General features: G+C 40.0%; 1 protein-coding gene across 2 annotated transcripts in view; it reads left to right on the forward strand.

Moving 5' to 3' along the window:
- The first annotated feature begins 620 nt into the window (after window positions 1-620).
- sema4bb (sema domain, immunoglobulin domain (Ig), transmembrane domain (TM) and short cytoplasmic domain, (semaphorin) 4Bb) overlaps window positions 621-25,199 on the forward strand; it is a 69,768-nt gene continuing 45,189 nt past the window's right edge. The window contains exon 1 of one of the 2 annotated variants that reach the window (XM_088079732.1): window positions 621-839. The gene's annotated coding sequence lies outside the window, so the exon portion shown is untranslated. Of the gene's footprint in view, window positions 840-11,472; window positions 11,680-25,199 lie in introns of those variants that run through there. The other variant, XM_042512246.2, reaches the window with a different exon arrangement.

The following is a 25,199-nucleotide window of genomic DNA, read 5'->3' on the forward strand; positions in this document are numbered from 1 at the left end:
TTGAGATTTTTTTTTTCTTTTCTTTTTAATGTCCATCTGTAGTAAACTGTTTGTTAGCCTTTATGGCATTCATGTAATAAAAAAAGAGACATCTGTAACAAATCTGGACATGAAAGCTGTGAGATACTTATTTATAGTCACCAGGAGGAATCATTGGATACATGATCTATGGAATATGGTGTGATTATTAAACCTCCTTGATTATAGCTGTTGTTTATGTCCTGCTCATATGTACACAACCACAAACACACACCATTGACACACTCATACACATACACACACACACACACACACACACACACACACACACACACACACACAGGTGCAGCCACCATGACGACACTGCACAGTATGCAGCATGGACACAATCTTTAATCATCCTGTGGTCCGCTGCAGAGAGAAAATATACAGTGATGGTGATGCAAACACAAACACAAGGAAACACACACACACACAGACACACACCTTCCCCCACCCGTAGCCCACCCCCCTGCAAACCTACCGTTCCCTAGTCCATGATGTAATGCTATCAGACCCCTCCTCTGCTGTCTCTCCCTCCCTCCATCTCTCACACACTCCTCTCTCTCTCCTTCTCCTCATTCTATTGGTGGCTCCCGCCTGCATCTGCTGGATCAGCTCTGACTCCTTACACACATACATACACACACACACACACACGCACACACACACACACACACACATATTCTCATACACACACACACTTCCATGCTCCGTCTCACACACTCTTACACATACACTACCAGGGGGATTCCTCCGCCACTGCAGCCCCTCTGCTCGCTCCACCTGGCTCCTGTCTTTCGCTGTGGGGGGAATGCACGGTGAGTCCCTTCTTTCTCTCATGACAGCAGGCGTTAGTGGTTCACAATAAGACAAAAGGATGAGAGGACGTTGTTTCTTTTTCCCGCAGAGAGTGGTGGACAAACGCCGGCAGGCACTGCTGCCACTGCAGCCTGGGAGGAGAGGCTTGCAGCTGAGTTTGTGCTTGGAGTAATGAAGTGGTGTGAGGTTGCTCAGTTACTACAGATACCGGTCATCAAGGCGCTGGGTGCCATGGCAATAGATTGTATTCAGTTAGGGTCTTGGGTTATTGTGCGTCTGTGTCCTAGTAAGGTGCTGGAAGCTGTGGTGGGGTGCACGTGTGTGTGTGTGCTTTCAGTGAGATGAGGTTTGCATGTGTGTAGCCTGAATTATAAAGCCTAAACATGCTCCAGGGTGTTGTGTGTTAACTGGTTTCCTCTTTGAAAAAATGTCAGGCACCTTGCTTTGAGATAAAACAGGGAAAGAATTGCATGAACTAAAGCTGCTGCTGCATTAACTTCCTGTGATGGTTTAGTTTGTTCCTTCCTTCTGGACAGGGAGGATATATTGGCTACTATAAAGCACTGACAGTCTCATTATGTACATATAGATTGTGCCTGTTGTGTCACTGACAAAACAGGGTGTGTGCATGTGGTGTGAACTCGAGAGCCTGTGACATTTGGACACTTGGCAATGCTCTCTCTGTCTTCTCCTTTCCCATTGTGTGCACTGGGCTCTTTCACTGTAAGGCTCTGTGACATTGAGTCTAATAGAAAAAGTAATTCTATTATTGCCACAGCTTTTGACTGCTAAATGACACATTAATGATAATGGAAGCGGGTGAGTGAAGTCACTGGTGCGATTTTACTTTCTGGGCTTGACGTTGACCAAATAGCATTTTGTGTAGCGATGTACTGCAACCTAACCTTTTTATCCAGTGTGTTGAAATGTTAATATTTTATAATGCTTGGTCTACTCCACATGTGGACACTCTCATAACTAATTCATCCAGATGTTTTTCCTTTTCTGTAGTACATGAAGCTGAGAAGAAGCCAAACATGATTCACTGCTTTTCCCTTTCAATATAAACGTCTAATTTTGGTTCATTTTTAAAGTATTTCCATCCTGTTTAGTTGATTAGCGCATCACGGGGATCCATAATTCAAACAAATATCTAGTAAATCTGGAAGGAGGTGTAATCCATCAAATGCCACCAGCTCACTGGCAGCAAACCAAGCAATATATTTTCTACGCTAGATAATCTGCATGGCGTTCTTCAATTAACCAACAAACAAATTAGCTTTGCTATGCTTTTCAACTCACTCATTATTATCAATAATTGCAGCTGTAACCACATTTAAGGACAAAAGCCACAAAGATATTTTGGAAGTCAGCTGGCCTGGTTCAAATCTCACATTGAACAGTGTGTGCAAATGTGTTTTTTAATCAATGATTAGCACATGAAGCAGCTCTTCCTCAAGGCTGTTTAACTCTGACATACTCTCTGTAGGCATGAATGGAAAGTAATTACGATGGTGATCCAACAGCAAACTAATAAACCAACAGGCATTGAGGAAGTGAAGTGCATACTCAGCTCCCATTGGTTGTTGAACTATTATTTGGGTTCTTCAAAGGTTAGTGTGTGGTCATACTGAGATAGTTTATTGATTTCTTGCTGTTTCAATTCTGTTACAGCCGACTACAGACATTGTGTCTTCCCACTGCCCCAAAGACCTTTAATAGTAAGACCGGGGCTAATATTGCTTTCATACACTGTACTTTGTGACCCTGGCAGAAAATGTTAATGTTAATATCCACCCTGCAGCTGTTCATCTGTTCCTAGATCATCCTGTGGTTATAAGGGGTCTCTTCTCTCATCTGTTTCGTCACCAATTCTGACTTCCTGTGAAGCCAAGATGCAGATCTCGTGCTGTTGGTGCATTAGATGTGCTACAATTTCATGCTGACTGAACCTGTTAATTTCGCATCTACCCACACTGGGTGTGCTGACGTCAAACCAATTGATTGAATATGAATATTTGAACTCGCTCAAGGTAGAATAGTGAAAGACTAGAAAAGTAAAAGGGTCAATTCACTCAATATTTCATCAACTCTGCTAACTGTATATCCAATTTGGATCCTGAAAGCAACACAGAAAGGAATTCTCATACCTTTCACATTCTTGAGGACTTACTAGCTGCATGCATGTGTATGTAGCATTTGGTCCTAAGATCATGAGTGTTTTTTTTTACCTTTTTTTCCTAAAAAGAAACACCACAAGTATTCCTGAGAATAAAACATGGGACAGAAGCTCTTTTTACACTGAGATTTTGCTATAGGAGAGTTACGAAGTCCCTTAATTTTGCTGCTTTTACATTTTTGCATAGAGCCAAACATGGTGGCATAATGCCGCTCAAGTGTGTGAATTTAGACAGCATGTCGGCGTTGCGGAAACAGAAAATGCGTGTTGGGCATGATGTTTAACACAACACTGTCGGCCTCTTGTGTGACATATAACATACATGTCAGCAGTGCTTTACAAACAATGGCAGAATATGGCAATAACAATTATTTATTATCCCTGTTATATGGCCGCCGATCTCGCCCTCTGCTTGGAGGATAAGGAGCTCCTGAATCTCATTGTTTTCCCGATTTGTGAACATTTATGGCCGTGGACAAGGCCAGTGGACATTTATGGCAACAAATTCTTCTTCTTCAAATATATTGCTCGATATTTCCCCCTTGAAAAGGTAGTGTGAGGGGGGTTAATGTGAGGTTTACTTGTGGGAAAAAAACAAAAACAAAACAGGACCTGGTTGCGTTGGTTCTTCAATCCTGAAAACACTTAAATACTCTTCTTGCCAAACTCTCCGCCAAATGTCATGCATAAAGATTTTCAACTTCAAAAACTTATTTCAAATTCCAACATTTTGTATTCCGTTTAATTTGTGATTTCACTGGAAAAACAAAAACAATGACCACTTCAAAACTGTGTCTGCAATACATGTTATGAGGATGCATGTTTCTGTACAGTGGGTTAACAGAGACTAAACACAGATCAAAGGGTTGATAGCAAAGAAAAATAATACTTGTTTAACAGCTGAAAATGCAGTTTGCTTACAAATGTGCAGGATTAATAATATATGTCCAAGCAGTTGATGGGATTTTCATTTTTAAAAAAATATTTCATAAACCTTAACAGAGCTTCACTGAAAGTGCAGCAGCTCCAAGTTTTGACTGCCTTGCTTTTAATTTCAGGGGAAAAAAAGACTTAATGGATAAACCTGCCATTGGACCTCAGAAACACCCAAGTAATTTCTTGCATTTAATGATATTCCTCTTGTAGTATATTTAATGTCTAGATTAATACAACTCTTTGGGCTGATAAATTCATAAAAAATCAGAAACTCATTAATTCACTCCCAGTGCCTGGAGGCTTTCTTCCACAGCCCTCCCCCTTCCCGCTGTGCAGCTGTGTAGGACCTTCACCTATGCCCTCCTACTGCAGCATCCACAGCCTCCCAGCTTCAAAACCACCAAGAAAGAGCCAGACAAAGAAAATCCATGTGTTGAGCAAATATACACACAACTTGATTTAACTGCACTAGCCATCACTGACGTCACTTCCCTTGAGCTCTCAGGGGAAATCCGGACCACATTAATGTGCAGTATTCTCATAACTTCCTATACAATTCATATTACTGCCACATGTCATCCTTTTCCCTGGTGTGTGCACAGAAGCTATCTGACAGCAGATATTGGTCCTTATTCATTATAGAAGATAAAGAGGGATCCAAACATTTCAGCTAGCTCTACTGTGTGTTTGTGGCATCAAGTTTGGAGTTCATTCCCTAATCTTTCCCACATGTCAGACTCTCTCTTTATCTGTTTTTCTATCTGCCTTTTTTTGTTTGTGCGTATTATTTTATGTGACTTTACTGTTTACTAGTGCATGGAGCAGAAATGCCCTGAAGCCAATCCAAAAGATAGGCTGCATGCATCCTTCTTTACCACCACATTTTAATATTATTTTAAGTTTTTCTTTTCCAAAAAACTAACCCTGAAGAAATTTAAATTAAATTAAAAAAATGTTTGCACCATTAAAATATAATGCACTGCAGAACCTTGAAGGTAAATTCCAGACTTTTTATTGATAGTTTCATTCAGTATTCAGCTGTTACTATTTTCTATGATGAGCTGTGTTGACAAGTTAGCTGGTAAACCTCTATGCTTTAATTATATGGGGAAACCAAAAAGTCTTAAAAACTCATTCTGAGATGATTGAACATGTCAGGAATAAAAGCAAGAGCCAATTAAAATGGATGACATGATTTGCATCTCCTGTTTAATTATTTACCCTGTCACTATAAACAAAGGCCCTCTTCTGACATGTGTGCATCAGACAGAGAGACAGAGAGAGTAAGAGGTGGCTGAGAGGCTACAAGGAAAGATGGAAGTGGTATAACAGATAAAGCCACAGCTCTTGTCTCTGATATGGACATGGGCTGTCATCTTAGGCAGTGGTTTACTCTCTGTCTCACTGGTGCTGCTTGGTCACACTAGCTCTTACTAACAACTCTGACAGGACACAAGTGCATTCCCTGGTTTCTCAAAGGGTCAGTTCACCCAAACTACAAAAAAATGTGCGCAGATTTTGGGGTATCTGGTCCTGAAATTTCAGCCTTGAGAATTCAGATTTCAAACTTTTTCAGTACCATCCACAATTTATTTTAGTTTTTGCTCCTCCATTTTCTTTGTGAATTACATTATGGAAAAATACTATGTATCAACAGGACACTAACACTAAGGAATTCAAATTTTGACAGCACGCTGTCTACTTTGAGTATATATTGTCACTTTTCCAGTGAGAACTCGATACATACTAAAAACGTGCTAAGAATTGTGTTGTATAGATTTTAGGACTTAGTGTTTTTGTTTTGTACTGAGCGAGCGTTACCATGCTAAATATGACCACATAGGTTGTTTGTACAAGCAGCAATTATGACCCATATTTCAGTTTATTGTTAAGGTGGCAACCTCCAGTGGTCATAGTATGAGCAATGGAGGGACTCAGGTAATGTAGTATTAACAGTGACAAAGTTTGCTTAGGGTGGGATGGAGGGGATGTGGATAGGTCAAACAAACACATGACTTCCATCTAGGTGATCAGTGTTTGTGTTCAGTTTGCAACAAAAAGCCAATGCTGATTATTTTAAAAACGTTAATGTAGCATGTTGTGACGCCGTGACATATTTCGTGTGATACATCACATTACCTTATGACGTTAATAATAAACATACTTATTTAAAGCCAAACCTTTTTCTAAATCTAACCATGTAGTTTTGGTGCAACAGCAACTGATATACAATATTAATAAAGTATTAAAAACTGCTACCATTAACAGTCATACACGGCCTATTCTGTCGTCCACTGGTGAGTGAACTCATTTAGAAAACGCTCCGTTGGGTCATTTTAAGGGAAGGAACAAACATCTTATGTTGTGGTAAGATTAGGAGGACTTGTTGAAGAGAACTAAAATGGTGAACGTGGTAAACATTACATCAACTTCATATCTTCATGTTAGCACTGTCATATGTCAGCATTAGTATTTAGCTCAAAGCATCGCTGCCTCACCGAGCTGCTAGCATGACTGTAGACTTGTCTTACTGAAATGTCATCATCGTCTTCTTGTCATCTTTGATAGGACCATCTGTATGACCAGATACCACTCAGAGAACCTGCTATTTTGACTGAAACTGTATCAGTGTCCAAAGCAGTTCATTGGCGCAGTTATGATGAGTCACCATTTAAGAGAAATCCAAACGTGATCAAAATTTCACATGTACAAAAAGCTAAAGGACAAACATATTTATATTGATTCTCCTCTGGTCCAAGAAACATTAGTTTCTGTAGGTTCCCCAAATGTGCATAAAACATATGGCCACACCCAACTACACTTGCAGTTTGATTTAAAGATATCAAAACAGCAAGTCATTCCTGACCATGATTTATGACCGACCTGTCAAAACAACTCGACTCAGGATCATTTATAGCTGAAGCAAATGGGACACTTTCAGGCCGCGGTGCTGCATCAGTTGAATAGTTATGAATCATCAGTGTGAGAGAGGAGGTCTCTTGCTTAGGGAGAGACAGAGGGAGAGAGAGAGAGAGAGTGAATGAGATGTGGGGACATTTTGGGACTGTCAGAGCAGGACAAGGTGAGGACACAGGGATGAGTCATAGCGCTGTTAGCTCTGCAGGAGACACCTGTACGGGGCTGCTCTGACATCATCACAGCCTGCAGGGGCGGAGCTTACTGGTCAGGGGTTTATCATGAGCTTGACCTTGTTGTATGTCAATAATTCTCACCTTCTAACAGATAATACTCATAAAAACACAAAATATATCAGTAAAAGTTTTGTGCAATAACTTTATTGTAGGTATAAAGGCATGAAATATGTTTATCACGAAGCCTGTAATCAATGATAAAGACAGAGTCAGCGGCCATGCTTTTGGCGTACAAACATGCTGATGTTTAGTGTAATGTGTACTGATATCCCCATCTTAGTTTGCGTGTTAGCATGCTAACATTGGCTAATTGTTACCCAACACAAAGTACAGATGGCTCTTAATGAAAAGCAAAAGGATCATCAAAATTATTAGAATTTAAGCTCGTGGGACCACGAATGGCAATTCATAGATTTCATGACAATTCATCCAATAATTTTTAAGACATTTCAGTATGACTTAAACTAGTGGGACATCCAGCCAACCGGCATTGCCATCCATAAAGCCACGTCGCTATAGCATTGCTAAAAATGACACATAATGATCATTTTAATGAGTCAGCTAATTTTACAAGCTCTTAATCTTTTTATTATTTTTTCCTTTTTTCCTCATTTTGTTCCCTGTAAAGTGGTGCAGGGAGGATGTTTTCCCTTGTTCCCTCATGAAAAAGTCAGATAGAATTTAACATGGGATTTTGGATTATTGCAGCAAATCAGATCTGTTACATATTTTTTCAGCAAGATAATCTTTACAAATTATGATTTTTGAAGAGTAAATGCAATCGCCAGAAATTAGTTAGCGCTCACTTTAGGTTATAAACAAGCTAACGTCACATGACTTAATGTCCCACCCACAACAGGGCTGTAAAGCCGTGTTCAGCAATGGACGTTCTGTAGTCTTATTTACTAACTACTCGATAGCAACCACCTTATTCAAGACACATAAAAGCTTTTACAACACTTATTAATACACAAAATATGAGGTTATCTGAACAAAACAAAACAAAATAAAATGAAACAAAATAAAAAGTAATGATTATCTTATTCACAAAAGCTTATTTAATGGGGCACCCAGTAGCTCATTTGGTGGGGCGGGGGCCCCATGTACAGAGGCTGTGTCTTGCTGCAGCGGCTACAGGTTTAGATTCTGGCCTCGGCCCTTTGCTGCATGTTATCCCCCCCCTTCACACTTAATACTGCTCTGTCAATAATGGCAAAAAGCCAGAAAAAACTCATCTTTTAAAAAAAAATAAGCTTATTTAATGGATAAATTAAATAAATTCACAAAACATTTAGGCTGTCTCCCAATCTGGCATTGTGTGTTACTCAAAGAGTCTGTCATATACTTAACCCCAATAAAAGCTCCACGGGTGGCCGTGACCTTAATATGAATGGTGTATGGTCCCCATTGTGTTCACATGCCATGACAAGAGGATATTATTTGAGTCCAGCAGCAGATTAAGAGTGATATGATCAACAACTGCTGAGCGTTTGTAAAATGCAACCCTCAGGAATTTGAAAAAAAAGCCTCTAATTGATGATTTTTTTTCTTTTTCTAAGTCATGAAATAATTTCTTCTTTGTGTAAAATGCTCCAAATAAACCCCAAAATGCTCATTACCAGGAGGCCACTTAATTCTTATCAGAATGTTTCTCCCAAAGCTGCAGAGCGGCATCTTGCTATTGCATCTTCATTTTGGGACTGCCAACACCTGAATGCTTATCTCCTTTTTTTTAGTGTGAGGTAAAGGCTAATTTTCACTCATAATTTTTTAATCCATTTGTTTCTGAAGAATTTAATCACAGTTTGGGTGACCGGATTAGCTTAATGTATTAATATATTATTGCACCATATATCGCTGCAGAACAAATAGAAAAGCGATAAAGAAAATTCAACCCATTTTTAGAGGAATTCATATGCTGAGTAGTCCATCCACCTCCCTGTTGTTGCACTTTTGCACAAGTTGGATGATTTTAATCTTCTCAGAAGTAATCCTTGATTGAATTTTGGGGATTACTGAGGGCCTGGCAGATAAAGGAGAGCAATTTTGATTTCTGTCCATCAGAGAATATATAATAGAGAAAGAGAGACATGTCTGTATAGTCAAAGAAAAAGAAGTGTCTTAAATTGAACCCCCAACCGTCACATATTTTTCCAGTTCGGTGGGGAGGTTCAACGTTGCTTTATCTGTGGCGCACTTACATAAAACCAACATGTAGAGTGACAACATTTCCAGAATAAAGTGTCAGGTTTCTGTCAGACCGGGCTATCAGGATGCAGCCTCAAGCACTCTGCGCCTGTCTTGGTTACTGTCATCACATTTCTTGGTGTTAACAGTCAAAATATCTGACAAATTCTTGTTGCATTGTCGCACGTCACTGAAAGCAAGGAGCTGGAGACTGATTATTAATGTTATCTTTTCCCCTGCGGATGTGAATTGAATTTGTTTTGTGTCCCTCCTTGTCAAGAAAAGATAATGATAATTTAGATTGGACGTCCTGAGCAGAGCAGAAGGTGCAGCCCCGCTGTCTGTTGCTTTGAGCTTTCAAAGGAAAGCTGCATGACTCGGGTCCACAGTTCTTTTTAGTCGTTTGGGGGCAAAAAAAAAAGAGATTACATGAATGGCTGAGTCTGCTTGTGTTCAGGTCTCTGCCTTCGTATATAATCCCCTGTAATTCTCTTTGTGCTGGACGCTCTCGGTTGTCATTCATTGTTTGATGGCTGCAGGGTAGCCTGGAGAAGAGAGCGAAAGAGGAACACTGATACCCAAAACAAGAGTAAACTTTCTTTTAGCAAAGAAATCTGTCAGTGTCACATTCTGAGAGCAGATGCTGTTCTCTTCTCTTAGGCCCTATGCTGCAAAACACATTTAATGTATACTTTCAAATACATATGTTTAAAAGAGGAAATGCTTGAGCCACTACTCGTATACTTACTGTATATTTGTACAGATTATGTGTGTGCATATTTTTTTTTGTCAAGGAAAATTGATTTTTTACATTTTGCTCAAACTTTGCATAGTTCATGAACACTTGTAGGTTCCTTTAGGCTTTTATTGTTTTTACACTATTTCATAAAGTATAAAAACTCATATGATGTGATTTTATGAAAGAAAAAAAATACGATTTTAATTATCGCAGACTCTCTTCCCCATTTCCCACAAGTGGTATAAATTGCGAAAGGCACCTTTGCAAAATCCTTCCATAAATACTTGCAACATTGTGTTTCAAACAAGAAACAGTCCTATATTAATAGGAGCATGGATGAATTACTGAACGGGCCTATCAGGTCCAGGGGCCCAAAGTGTGGGTAAGGTATTGGTGCAGTTTGTGAGTCAGATCCACCCCACCTTCCTCCATAGCTCCAACCTCTTGTCCGAATTTGGCCACCACTGACTCCAAAAAACCCAAGATGGCAACAGCCGAAATGCTGAACTCTAGGCTTCAAAATGACTGTCCACAAACCAATGGATAACGCCACGATAACTACGTCCATTAGTCATACAGTCTATGGCAAAATATTACTCAAATTACATGTAACATGTAAGGACCATAGACAGTATGTAAAAATGGACGACTTGACAGCTCCCCAAGTGAGGCCAACACATCTCAATCACCCCCTGCTGGCTGGCTGCAGTATAGGTCATAAAGCTCATCCCTGCATGTTAGTGAATGGGACACAGGCCACAAAATAAATATTTTAGCTTCACTTAAGCATAGCAAGGCTAAATTGGAAGGCGTCATCCATCTTTATTTATAGTCTATGGTACAGACCAGAAAAAGTCTAAAGATGACAACAATGAGATGCAAAGGAACTACAAAGAGACACAAAACAACCAAAAAAGACACAAAATGACCTCAATAAAAAACACTAAACCACAAAACAATGCACATTGACTACAAGGGAGGTGCAAAACAACATCAAAAACAGAGGCAAAACCACAAAATCAGTGGGTATGTCTTCTATAAAGGAGAGGTGGTGGGGCCTTTTACATATCTGTGCCCAGGGCCTCAGGGCCCCATTATCTCATAATCCGCCCTTTGCATAGGAGCTATATAATATAGCATATACATCTTTTTTTCTTGTGTTTTTTTTTTTTCATTTTTGTATTTTGTCCTGCTTTTGTAGAATTCACAACATTTGTAGACTACTTTAGACCTTCCCCTTGACACAGAAGGGAAAACTACATGTATAACCTGAAATTTTAGGTTATATTTTCTTGCTTTAGTTACCATGCGGTGATTTTTTTGTGGAAATGAGCGGTGGGCCTGTGTGCTGCAGGCTCTCCATACACCGTCTGTGTCTGCGGGCAGGCAGCGTGTGCTGTGGGAGGAGCCAAAGTTTAGCAGCTTGAAAGCGACCAGCCTCTTCAGTCTGTAGTAGAAGAGGCTCGTCTCCAAACGCACCGGGGATGGTGGACCCGAGCTCGAGGACACACTGAGGGACTCTAACGTGCTCAAGCTCGAGCGCACTTTGCGGATTTAAATGGTGTGACGGTCCATTTTTCGACAGTTTTTTCAACGACTGTGAAGACTTTAGCTGTGACCGAGGGTTTTTTTTCTGCTGGTGCATGGTAAGGTTTTATGTGCCTGCTCGGTGTTCTTCGGTTTTCAGGTTGAACACCTTTACAAAGAGGAGAGATGAAACGGAGTGAAGCTAGTTGCATTTCTGCTTTTTTAGAGGCTGAAGGATACTTCACGGATGTCTTATAGTCTGACATAAATGGACATTTGAAATATTCAGCTGAGGCGGTTTATTCTAAAATCGGAGCTTTAAAGCTAAAGTTGAGGTTTCTTTTGAAAATGTGCTTTTATTGGTGGCGTCTTTACTCGTGTTAGTTGTTAACCCAGACTTTGGATGTATTCCCACATGCAGTTTGTGGTGTTACTCACTCGGAGCTACTTTAACGTCATCAGGGATGTGCGCGTTGAGGGTCTCGTGCACACATTGCCTGCTAACTCCTGAGCAAAAGCCCTAAAATGTAATTCATAAATGTCAATAAAAACGTCTAGGTTTTTTCAAACCTGGAGCCACATAACTGTTCTTGTGCTGCTTACAGACGCCTTTCACAAGTACTTTAGGACTCTGAGCAAATTACATTTATATTTTTAAAAAAACATAGGAAAAAAGGCAACTTGGTAAGAAATGTGCCACAAATTGAAAGAAATACATAGATTTGGAGGTTTAAAAAAAAAAAAAAAAGGTAAGGTAAAAAATGTGGAAGAAAAAACAAAATCTTCAGGAAAACATCATTTTTAATGATCGTAATTACATATTTAAAATAATTATGTCAAGCATTTTTACAAACTTAAAACACTATTTTGAGGTCATTTCATTGTTCTGTTTTTTTTACTCTTTGTTATTTTTTTAAATGTATTAATTTTTTTTTTTTTTACAAATTTTAGGTAATTTTCTTTACTTTTCACCATCTTCTTGCTATTTTCTGGGTCATTTCTTCTTTAATTCCTCATTGCCTTCTTCCCAGAAATCAAACCAATTTGCTCAGAGTTCAAGGGGTTAAATGGCATGCACTAGCAGTGATTTGCAGCGCTGTTTTAAAAGCAGAATGTAGGTAGGGGAGATAGTCTGATGGACTGGACCCTCTGTTTTCTGTCTCCCCATGTGGGTAAACAGCTGTTGTTCGCATTCGGAACCAAGAAACAACAAACACCTCTGTTGTTGCATTGGCTCTGCTTTATTTTCGCCAGTCTTAAAGAAACGTTGGCAAAATTGCTGCTGCTGAGGCCTGTTTAATGGTACCAGTCTGTGAACGCCATGTGGAGCCTTTTGGAATTGATACTGTCCAACTTAACACTTGCTTAATGACACCTCGCTTGTTTCCTGCTATTCTCCTCCAAATAGCCGCCTCCTCTTATCTCTACTGGCATGTTGTAAAATGTGTTGACATACCCTCCACGATACTCTGTGTTTCTATGAAACAAACACTGTTTCACTTTGGATAAAGCATCCTTTTTTAATCTTGCTGTGAGGCCCTAAAATTTGTGCTTTATCCCGACCTGATGGACCAAATCTAGAAGTTATGATGCGTGAGAGAGATGAAGCCGGGTTCAGTGTTTAGATGGTGCTGATAGGCTTTGTTGGAATCTGACTGTAAATGACCGGTGGAGCAGTCTTTTTTTCCCTGTGGGCCTCTGCTGTTCTTTTGCTCCCCTTACCACAGTGTGAGACAGTATCAGTAACACTAATAACACCGATAGTCTCTGGCTCTCCTCCTGTAAACAAACCTTTTTCATTCTGGGAGCACTTGCAAAAGCATCTTGTCTCCCTCTTATTCTCTGTAAAACACACACATATGCACACACAGACCCCCGCCCACGCAGTCACGCACACATTCAGACACTCAAAACAAACACACAGACTCCACCCTACACTCCACCCACTGTAACAACTTCAGAGGAATGGTCAGCATGTGGAGAGGTTGTGGTGAAAGAGTTGGACGGGAAGTGGAAGCAGGGGAGGGGAGTACACTCTGGATGCTTTTAACCCCCAAAAGGTTAGCAATATCCTATGTAGTGTCCAGAGGGGTTGCAAGTGCTCAGTACATACTGATGGGAACTTGCGTGTTCAGGGTCCCAGTGCAGCCTCCCATTCTGTGCGGAGATGTGGGAAAAGAGTCATTTCACTGGGCTGAAGCCAGATTGCACCCAGAACAGTTGAGGCATGAAGCCGGCCACGCTGCCTCTCCATCAGCTGAGTTGAGTTAGTGCAGATGCGTTTATAAAGGTTTGTTGTTCATCCCAAATGAAAAAGAGCAATGTGTGAAAACATTCCACTTAGGTTTTGTTTTCCTGCAGCTTTAACATTTGGCAGGAAAGGGCATGACAGTTTGAGGAATCTGCAAGAATTCTTGTAGCGTTAATGCAGCCTAAACTGTGAAATGTTACGCTGTGCTTTTACACATAGGCGATAAGACTTAATGGTTTACATTTGCATTCAGGAAAACCTGGCTGTTAGCTCCGTTTGCTGACTGGCTGCTGTGTCTACACAAAGCTTTGTCTGCCAGTTGCAGGGCCATTCATATTCAGTATGACCTGCAGGTCCTGTGGAAAGGCTGGCCAGGCCCTGCAGGGGTTTAGATGTTGGGGCCAAATGCAGGTGATCTCCCTCTGGGGTCGAGCAGCTGAACCTGAAATACATTTCCTTAATTTGACATTTCTACCTTCCCTAGTTGCTTGTGCTTATTGCCCTCTCTGGCAGTACTTTAACAAACAAAGCTCGACATTGTAAATATTGTATATGTTTTGGATTTGCACCTTATTATTTCCCTAGACCAGTGATGCTTAACTATTTTTTAATTCACAATAAAAACAAAGTTATTTACACTGAGAGTTGTGTACTTTTAGTATAAATAAGTTGCCAGAATGTATAAAAAACGGCATCAAAATAGAGCTTGTTTGTCAAAAAGAGGTTAAAGTGTACGATCCCCCAACCCCTTGATAAAGGTAAGCCGTTGTGTCCTAAATTCCCAGAAATGTCCTAAAATCCTAGAAACATCCTAAAATCTCAGAAACATCTTAAAATCCAAGAAATGTCCCAAAATCCTAGAAACATCCTGAAATCCTAGAAATGTCCTAAAATACTAGAAACATGTATGGGTCTGCTGTCAATGGCCCCTGGCCTCCTGTCATTTTGTAAAAGTGGGCCCAAAGCAAAGCAAGTTGAGTATCCCTGCCATAGACTTTTTATATTTTCTCTCATATATTTGTGACCACTGTCCTGCCTGGTCATTCTGCTCACAGAGGACCTGAGTCAGTCCACAGATGTCACTGCTCAACCACAGAACTAAACCAGTCCTAATAGACATACTGCATATTTGATTAACGCTGTTAAGCAAATTAACAGAGTCTATCTATAAAGGGTACACTTTCATTCTTTAGATGTGGTTTCTGCTGTGTTTATATTGGAGACTCAGCGTGTCATGTACCTTAATTGCATTTCTGTTCAATATTTGGGCTCCTTATAAAAGGTTAATGTAACATTCTACAGTCTAATAATGCTCAAGGCGCTGAAGCAGAGAGGACATAGTAGAGAGGACCAAAATATCATCTATAAACTTAGATAAGTGTTATTCTCAGCCTTCAGTGTTCCTTAAGTTGTCATTGGAAAGCGTGTTGACACTTGCATGGTTGACGTGTATTTAACTGTTGTTTGGAGCAACCTGCAAAACCGGGTTGGTCAACACATTCAGATTCATTATAAAGGCAGGTTTATTTCACTTCCCTTAGTCCATCTGACAGGTTTGTCTAAAGTACCCTCTTCATCGACTTGGATGAGGCCTTCACTAGGGTGGCTGTCTTTGGATGGAAATGTGTTATGTAACGTGTTCCTCTCCTGAGAGAAATGAATGTCTTCCCCATTTTCCTCCCCTTGTTTTGAAAGAAATGTAGAGAAAAAGATAAACTGTGACGTTTGTAATGGAAAACAGACTTTCTTTGCGCCTGGAATGTTTTTCCTTGTGAACTTGTGGATAACTATATCTTATTTTTCAAATGGTGTGATACGGATACAGTTATTGTGTTTTTATTTTGCCCCCAAGATAGTCTTGAGATTCAGTATTTACATGGGAAATTACAGAATAAAACCATATTATTTTGCTATGCAAACAAAGAGCTTATATTCTTACGTGAAAGCTACAGGCAAGTTGCAGTTAAAGGAAAAATTGGCCTTTATTGCTTATAAGACATAAGCAAGCAGTTTACTGAAGAGAATACTGGAATTTTATTTCTCGTTAAACATCCCTCTTAAAGCGTCTATTCGAACACATTAACAGCCCTCATCAGTTCCTACTGCAGCGCTTCGTCCATGTGTCCACTTTGATGTCCCACCTGTTGGGTATCAAGTGTTTTTGGATAAAGTTTTATTTCTGCCTTGCCTTGCAAAATAGCTAATAATTACGTCATACTTAGTTACAGATTTCATGTAAAAAGCACTTTACCTTATCACTAATTTGTATTGTTAATATATTTTGCAGTTTCCAGTTCATCCTTAGGTACACTGTGCAGGATTTTTCTCATAAACAATGGCCCCTTTTATACTGACCGTTGAAGGTGGAAAAATAGCACAGAGTTCCAGCAGCTGCTCTGTACAAAAGGTACAATCAAGGAACGGGGGGGTACAGAGTTGTCTCACCCTTACGTCGCCACAGGAGGTAGTAACAGTGCCGAAATGATTTCTGTAAAAACGGGAGAGCCGACAGGACGGATGTGACGTTTGGACGAAATGTTATGTGTTTGACGTGGTTGGGATGTTTATGGCCATGCATCCCCAGCCAATAACAGTGTGCAGGTGAGGTCAGGACTGTATAAAAAAGTAGCAGCCAGGTGCCAGACTGTAAGCAGCATGGATCCAAGCGGAAGCAATAAAAAATGCTGACACAGTACAGAAAACAAAAGGTGTAACACCAAGCTGAGTGAATCTAAGGTTGGCTTTCACTTTCGTCTGCGACACTGTTTACAAACAGTAACTGACAATTCCTGCATAGTATACCTTTAAATGTGGCAGTTCACTGCTTAAATATGAATAAATGACATATTTGGAGAGGGGGAATATTGCAGGTTTTTTCTAATTCCACAGAACGATCCGAAGGAAATGTTGTTGCTGGGGAGGGATACATAAGTTTCAGCCCCCCTCCCCACCCAGATACTTTTCATACAGTCCCTTACTTTTTACATCTTCATTGGAGATCAATTCATCATAACGTTAATTTTCCTTTTTATCATTTCTAATTATTTTCTTTACACGATTAACTGTTCTAGGTGAATAAATTCATTAAGATACCATTACTTATCTTCCCCATGTATCAGCTATTATCAGTGGGACTGTTGCCAGGGGGGACCAAACTGTTGACTTATTACTTCCTTTATTGGCGATGACTGCTCACAAAGACAGAGACGGAAACCCCTGACAGTAAACAAAGCAGAGGCGCTTCAGCTGTTTCTTTTTTGATGTCGACATGTTTGCAGAGAGTAAACAACCCACAGCCTTGAGGCACCGAACCAGACAAACGGTGTCATGTTCCCACTTGGGAATGAGTAATGTGAACAGTTTTGTGGTCAAGGCTTGTCGTTACGATCATTGGCACTCGTACCTGGGCAGGATGATCGCATTGGGGGTCTGACAAGGTGAAGCAGGGGCCAGAGACAGAATATCGTCATCTGATACGCTTTTAAATCCTATTGCCCTGCTTGTCAAATCAAGTAAAGAAATGAGTCCTCACGCCGGTTTAACTGCAGGGATTAATCGTGCCCCCCCAACTCAATGTTTAAGTCATGAGATGAATAGCCGACTATGGATCGCCAAGTCTTTGGATTTGATGGTGTAATTAGCAGATGAACTGTGATGCTAACACAGCGTGGTCCAGACCTCACAATGGCCTCTATTGTGTGATTACATGACTGTAAATCTTCAGCTCTCCTTTGTCACGCCACAGAGTTTGTTCACAGAGTTGACTGACATCATCATCAACTCAGCTTATGAATGACTTGTTGTCTGGTGTTGTTGTGGTCAATTGCAGCTTTGATAGCAACAGTTGTTCCCTTTCCATCTTGGCAGGTAAAAACACATGAAGAAAAGAGGGGAAATAAATGATTTTTTTCTCTCATACTGCTGATGTCTTTAGACAATCATTAAATAGCATTCTGTCAAGCTGTAGAGCTTTAACCCTCTGAAACCTGGAGCAACGTCACTTTTCTTGTGCTGCTTTCAGATGCCTTACACAAGTATTTAACTGCAAATGTTGGTGATTTCTTTCAAAAACATAGGGGAAAAAATGCAATTAGAAACTTGGTTAGAAATGTTCCAAAAATTGCAAGAAATTAGTAGATTTAGATAATTTTTTAAAAAGCTAGGAAGAAATGTCTAGGGAAAAACTGTTTATAATTATCACAAAATTATTAAATATTTTAAGCACAAATGCATTTTTTAAAACTTTTTAAAAAATTAATTCCAGATATTTTTTTGGTACTTTTTTACTAATTTCTCGTTAATTTTTTGGTCATTTCTTATTATGTCGCTCATTGCCTTCCTCCCATGTTTTTGAAATAATTCAAGCCAATTTGCTCAGGTTTTGAAGGGTTTAGCAAGTGGAAATTTGAATTCTTCTGTCTCATATTTTGTTGCGTTCTCACCAGGAGCAAAATGTTCGACTCTAATCATGAGGATTTCCTGATTGGTCAGTGGACTTCATTAGTCTAAATGGGTCATCAGGTTAAAAGTGCAGAACGCTTTTCAACCCAGAAGCTCATAATAAACGAATAGAGATTAGTATAATCTGTTTTCTGGTGAGTTTGTACTCTAACAGCAATCATTTTTAAACGCAGTGAAGTGATTTCCGTATTAGTGGCATGCACATCTCTAAAGGTCCTCATAGTTTCTGTAACAGGGCTGGGATCAAGTGGGACTCGGGGAAATTATGCCTCCTATCACACTGCATTCTGACTGACACGCACAGCTCATTATTGACACTTTGCAAGTTTTTCAAGAACCGATCTCCCACTGTTCCCCCGTCAGGCTTGAATAATTTGAGGCAAGGGCAACTCTGTATCAGAGGGAATAAGGTGACCCCAACTCTCCTTTAAGCACTTATCTCTTCTGCCAGTTCTGTTTCACTCGTCGTTTGAAATAATAATTGCTCCTTCCCGCGTGGCAAAGCTGAGCAGTATGTGCACAGATGTAAAAGGGGAGTTTGAATATTCCTCAGAGCTTTGGATCACTCTTAAAGTGGTGTCACATCGTGCTCTTCGCTCCTCATTTAAACAATGTGTGTGTGTATAGCATGTTGGGATAGATGCCACAGGAAGACAAGTCCCGTTGCTAACGTTAGGCTACAGAGACGGATGCAGAGTTTATCACAGCATTTTAATGAATGTCTTTGACACAGGCGTGGCGGAGTCACGGAAACAGTGCATGTAGTGTCGTTAAGCAATTAACACAGACCTGTCCGTTAGCTCAGGGTCATGCAAAGCCGATCAGAGCATATTCTGTGTCCAGCTCTGTACCTGATTATCATGTGAAAAGAGGTGGAACAGTCAGTCAGTGTGTTAATATGCATTCAGATAACTTGATTATGAGCAGATTGCGGAATTCTCTGATCATTGTCACGTCACACCGAAATCAGGTCGTCTTACTCACAATGAGCTTGATGTCTATCTCGATTAAAGGAATAGTTCACAATGATCATTTGTACATGAATTACTCACCCTGAGTTATGGTGAATTTGTAAGGAAAAACTTCTTGAAAGAAGAATCCAAAACTAGAACAAAACAAAGCAAAACTAGATAAAAGCATCAGTTAACAAACTTTCACACAACATGTGCAGTATAATCCCATTTTCATTCATCCAGTCATATCTTCAGTACCTCCCAAACATGCATTTTTGCTAAAACCTTAATGATACCCTTCTGCATCAACAGTTTCACATACGGACAAGTAGCACACCTGGTCAATTTGCCCATTCCTGCTACTTGCTGTTGTTATATGCGGGCCCCCATTACTGCGTTTCATGAAGAATCTTCTCACTTTTTGGATTCTTCTTTCACTGTGGAGGCATGCAAGAACATGATCTTTATAAATTCAAGGTAACAGGGTGAGTAATTGATATGCAGATGATCATTCTGTGGGTGAAGTATTCCTTGAACCCATTATTCTTTAAACCAGTATTCTTTTATTCTTAAACCCCTAACACACGTGCATTGCAAACCTGAATTTATCTAGACATTACCCAGAGGAGCTGTATAAGAGGACGCAAATGTCCGAATCAGTGGGATCAGACATTAAACAGACTTATTCCCACCAGCTCCCTAGTACAAAGTCTTTGTAATGTTTGATTGAGCTCATGTCTGAATAGAGCAGGTCAGAGAATTCACAGCGAGCAAGTTGATGACGTGGCTTATGTAAAACCTGAAGAAAGCAAACATCCGACAGTGAAGAGGAAGGGTCATTTTCACTCAGATGGCAACAAAGATGTGTATCTGGAGAGATGACGACATGTGGGAACTTCTGTCGGTCAAAATCATCAGACGTATTTAATGAACAGCTCTATTGTTTCTGACTGAATTATGAGGCGGCTACAGGACCACAACATACGGATGACACTGACCGTCTCCTGTTGTATGCCACATGCGTGAGAGGGAAACTCCAGACAATGTCCAGAGCTGAATCTTTGCACATTGTTCTGAGTTCATATGAGAAAATAGCTTTGTATTCCCTGTTAGCCTAGAGACCCCGCATTGATGCAGATCTGGATCCAGAAGCAGATGAAAACAAAAACCAAACTAAAACAGCACATTGGACATGCCATCACTGAGTGAGTCATAGCTTTGTGAGTTATGCTAAAAGTAAACTTTGATCCATGTTCACTTTTACCCAATGGCAGTTTGTTTCACCAGTGAGTGAGTCATGTTGGGGTCATGGGAAGTAAGTGGCTTATGATGTGAATTCCCTTTAGTTTTGTAGGAAGTTTGATGCCGCTTGACTATAATCTGATGTCGTTACACAGTATTTTTTTGTTATTTGTTGTTTGAAAGTCACCATCATTGTGTATTTGAATGCAGCAGGGACCACAGCAGGATGCATTACAGCCAGTCATCAATAGAAAGATAATTCAATGAATTATTAATAACACATGCAGGAAACGTGAGTTTCTTCATTTTATCACTCTGGGATCACATGTGAATTAATAATTCAGTAAATGCTAGCGGTTACAATTCTCAGAGACTTTGTCAAAGAATCTTAGGATGACTCATAATGTGTCCAGGAAAATAATATTTAAACTTTCTGGACAACATATTACAACTTAAAGGTTTTTAGGAGTTAATTCAGTTAGTCATTTTAACAAAATAAAAGATTCTGGAATTTGTCATTTTTATTTGCATCAAAATGCATAGCAAGTCTGAAATCTGAGTAATTTTTTTTCCTTATCTTTTTTGTAACATCCTTATTGTAAAGGACTGAAAAAGTGCCAAATCAGTCCCTTGATGCAATGTATACATTATCAGCTGCTTGCTATCGTTAAGAGAAACACATTTGCTTAGAGGAAATGGAGAGGGGTACGATAAATCAGTGGCTCTTGATTAGCAGTCAGATCTGTTTTCTTTTTTCTCCTTTTTTGTGGCATTTATAAAAATATGTCTCTTTTCACAAGAAGTTTGCCTTCAGGCATCAGAATCCTGAATCTTTGGCATGCAGCTGTCCCATATTATAGACCTAAAAGTTGGAGCGTGCAAAAAGGTTTTCATTTTATTCCGGGTTAAAGCCTCCTCTAGTGTGTACTGACACAGAGGCCTCAGCTGCTTTCTACCTGCAGGGTAGAAATGATATTGGAGAGACAATATAAGAAAATGTTTCTCTCTGTGGTTGTATTTTGCGTGTGTGTGTTTGTGTGTGTGTACGTGTGTGCGTGTCCTAACGTAGGAGAAAAAGTGAAAGCAGAAAGCAAGCTGCTTTTCCTCAGTGCTTATAGTTGATGTCCTATTGATTCCTCCTGTTGACATAAAAAAAAATCTCTTAAATGTTTACTTGTAGCATTTAATTTCCTGCTCTGTATGAATTTCCTTTAAACAACAAAATCAAAACAATATCTGGGTGGAAAGATGTTTTAGTAAGGCCTGTTTTGTGTTCAGCTTGTTATGACAAGGTTGCCCATATTAAAAACTACTGCAAAGCCTCTGTGAGAGGATATCCTGGAGATTTGTCTCTGATAGACAAGTATTACCCGTAAGCTGCTGTACATTCCTGAGAAAGCAAAGAGACATTTTAGCACCGGTGTAGACATACTCAAGATTTTACAGTTATGGTTTATTTTTAACCCAGTCGTGATTTATTTAGGAGTCTGCTTTTTTTGGTGCACGGAGCAGTCTGCTCCGCTGAAACCCTCCTCTTTACTCAGTCCGTTCCTATTCCCAGGTGGGCTGGATGAGAGGAAATGTGGTACCCCATGCTCAAAGTACCATACATAGTGCTGTATCTTAAAGACAGTATGAATATACCCGTACTTCGCCTTTTACCCCTGACTGAGGAATCCACTTCAAAGGTTTAGGATAAAAAAAAAGTTAAAAATAAGTTTTTAAAGTAAGAGCGCCAGTTTTGTCCTATAAGTCATCTGTTCATTAGTTATTTATCAGATGGACTGTGATCAGTAAGACGGGATACCTCCAAATTGTAATGCTGGAATGGGCTGAGTAACAAAATTAATGTAGCAAGTAACTTACTTCTAATGTTCTTGAGTAGTTGGGGAAGTTTAAAGGGCTACTTCAACAATTTAAACCAGCTTTGTATCATAACAATGTGGGTAGAATGTGTAAATGAACTGTGTTAAACTTCCCTCCATCTCCCCATCCAGCGTTGCGTCATACGGCGGAGTTTCGCTGGGACTCTGGCTGTCGCTGAAACTACAGGATGTACTTCGGCATTTTCATATTGTCCGCCACTGCAGACACAAAGAATATAGAAGTGTCTCCTACCAGCAGGAGCGTTTATTGGTGTGGTACAGCATAGTGCATGTTGGTAGTTAGACATTTGGTTTATCTTGACTAAATGTGTGTGTTTTCTCTGGTATGTAGTTTCTACAGTTTTTGCATCTTCTGACTGCAGAGACAGCCTAGTTTTATGGAAAGATCAGATTTCCAGCAGTGAAATACTTCTTTTAGTAATTTGAGTAACATATTACATTTTCCAAATGATAAGCCAACACAGCTTTTCATTATTTAGTGAATCCCAAAAAAAGAAAGAGCTGAACTTTTGGACATTTGAATGTACAAGCAACTGATACTGAAATGACACTTAAGATAAAAGTTAATGGCTTAACAGCGTGTTCTCAATATGAACAAACATCTTAAAGTTATTGAATAGCCAACCATTGATTTTGGTGGGGTGGGGGTGTTGCCTTTCCCTCTGCCTTTCCTTGGTTGACTTTAAACCAGTCATGCACCGCTATAAGTGAGAGTTATAATGGCAGACACAGCAAGGAATCTCTGCCTTGTCAGTCACCTACTGAGGTCTTTTATGCCCAACATAATGGCTCCATAAATCTTCCTGAATAGTGACCTGCAAGCATGTTGTTTTGAGGGTCAGACTTTGATATTTTTGTCAGACAAGGACAAATATTTGACCCTACAGAAACGATTAAACCTGTTTTCTCTTTTTTGATATTTGTTGGGAGCAGTTACTGATGTATTTGCAGTTTTACAAAGTCACCCTTAATCCTGGCAAAAAAAACCCAAAAAACTGAGATGCTAAAGTTTCAAATTTGATTGCAGCTGTGCAATTAAATGCAAATGCTTTTATAGTTCTATTTCACTTTGGACTTTGATGTACTCATGATACTGTTAATGGATTGGACGTCGGCCTAATCTAGCCTCATGTCGAGCTCTGTGATAGCGCTCTCATCACAGGGTCCTGACCAGCTGCTGATTATCTCCATAAGTGCCTCTGTCTGTGCCAAAGACTAAATGAGAGACAAGTCACTTTGCGGGGATGAGTTATTGGGATCCGGTTGCTGAGTACAAAGCCCAGTTGTTTACACAAAGGTAGCCAAATGGTTAGCATTCATGCTGCTCCCTATCCAGTGAACTTGCCATGACCTGGCCAAGTTTATCGTCCAATGTGTCTGTCACATCCTTTCTCTCTCTCAACAGATGCAGGTATTAATAGGGAGCCCCGAGGGAGGTGCGAAAGGTTAATGAATCTGTAGCCTTAAGCAATATGGCACCAGATTCACCCTTCATAGATACACAGAGCAGCAGACCCTCTCCTAGATGAGCAGATGGGTCCTGTGGCACCAAGCGTAGTGGGTCGCCTGCACTATAACAGCTCCACTTGAGCAGAGCTCTAATCCTATAAGTCCTATAATTGTTGCTTCTAATAAGATCACTTTCTTGGGACGAGTCCTTGCTGTCAAATATGATTTTATACTTATTAATACTTAATACTCTCTCTTCAGATCCATGTGTCATTGTTCCTCAAAATAGATTAGGACATTACATGATTCATTTGACTAAAATGCATGTACTTGTGACATGGTATTCAAGTTAAAAAAAATGTACACAAAAACAGGGCAAGTGAGACATTACAACAGTTTACTGTAAGCCTCGGCAGATCTGCCTGAGGAATGAACATCCATTTTTTTCCTCATCAGGTGTTGGCCTCAGTTATGTGAACACTATAGGCCTCACACCCGTGAGTCATCCTGTATTTTGGATTCTCCAAATACCTTAAGTTTCCAGGGTGCTGCAGGGGCCTCTTCATATTGACAGAGCTCATTCATGAGCGAACTGCAACTTTTTCTTTTTGTGTCAAAGTACGTTTCTGTGAGGAGGCACCTGAAAAAAAGTATACAAATACAAGAGACTACAAGGAATGAAATTAGAAAGAGGAACAAAGATTCATTAACCTTTTTTAAGACTCAAGGCTCAGACAACCAAGAGCTACTGATGATGAAGGCCGACCGTTGCCTCAACTCATGCGCCTGTAGGCCAGAAAGTTGCACTTGAACACAATGCACAGACTACAGCCAATGGTCAGCTAGCATGTATGCTGTGTATCTATGTGAGAAGAAATTACTCTCTTTACCATCAGTGGTAGTCCGCTTTCGTTGTTCAAAAAGGAAAACTGGAAGACTGACAGGAAGGATTCAAGACTCTAGTTAGCCAGTTAGCACATTAACAACACAACCATATTTACCATGCACCAGTGCACAATATCGCAATTACCTTTCTTCTAAAGAAGAATTGCTAAAAACACAATCTTACCAAGTTTGTTTCAATCTGACGCCCTCTTGACTTAAGTCATATTGTTTACTTTCCTCACTTCCCTTTCTCTTTGCGTGAACTGAGCTGAACTGCGAACCAGAAAGATTTCATTCACTGACCGGTTCCACCATCTCCAAGGCCGAATAAACATGCTGAATCAGCTTTAAAAAATAAAGTTGACAAGGGCTGGCCTGGTGTGTCAGGCCCCTTAGTTGATGTAAATCATCAACTAAGCAAAGTGCTCTGTGATTAAGCAAATTAAGCAAAGTGCTCAGTGTAATGATGATTTTTTTTTTACCAAATTAATAAGACCTGAATCTGTTTGCCA

The sequence above is a fragment of the Plectropomus leopardus genome, chromosome 1, assembly GCF_026936395.1.
Source record: "Plectropomus leopardus strain MGB_pleo_1.0 chromosome 1, ASM2693639v1, whole genome shotgun sequence".
Classification (NCBI taxonomy): domain Eukaryota; kingdom Metazoa; phylum Chordata; class Actinopteri; order Perciformes; family Serranidae; genus Plectropomus; species Plectropomus leopardus.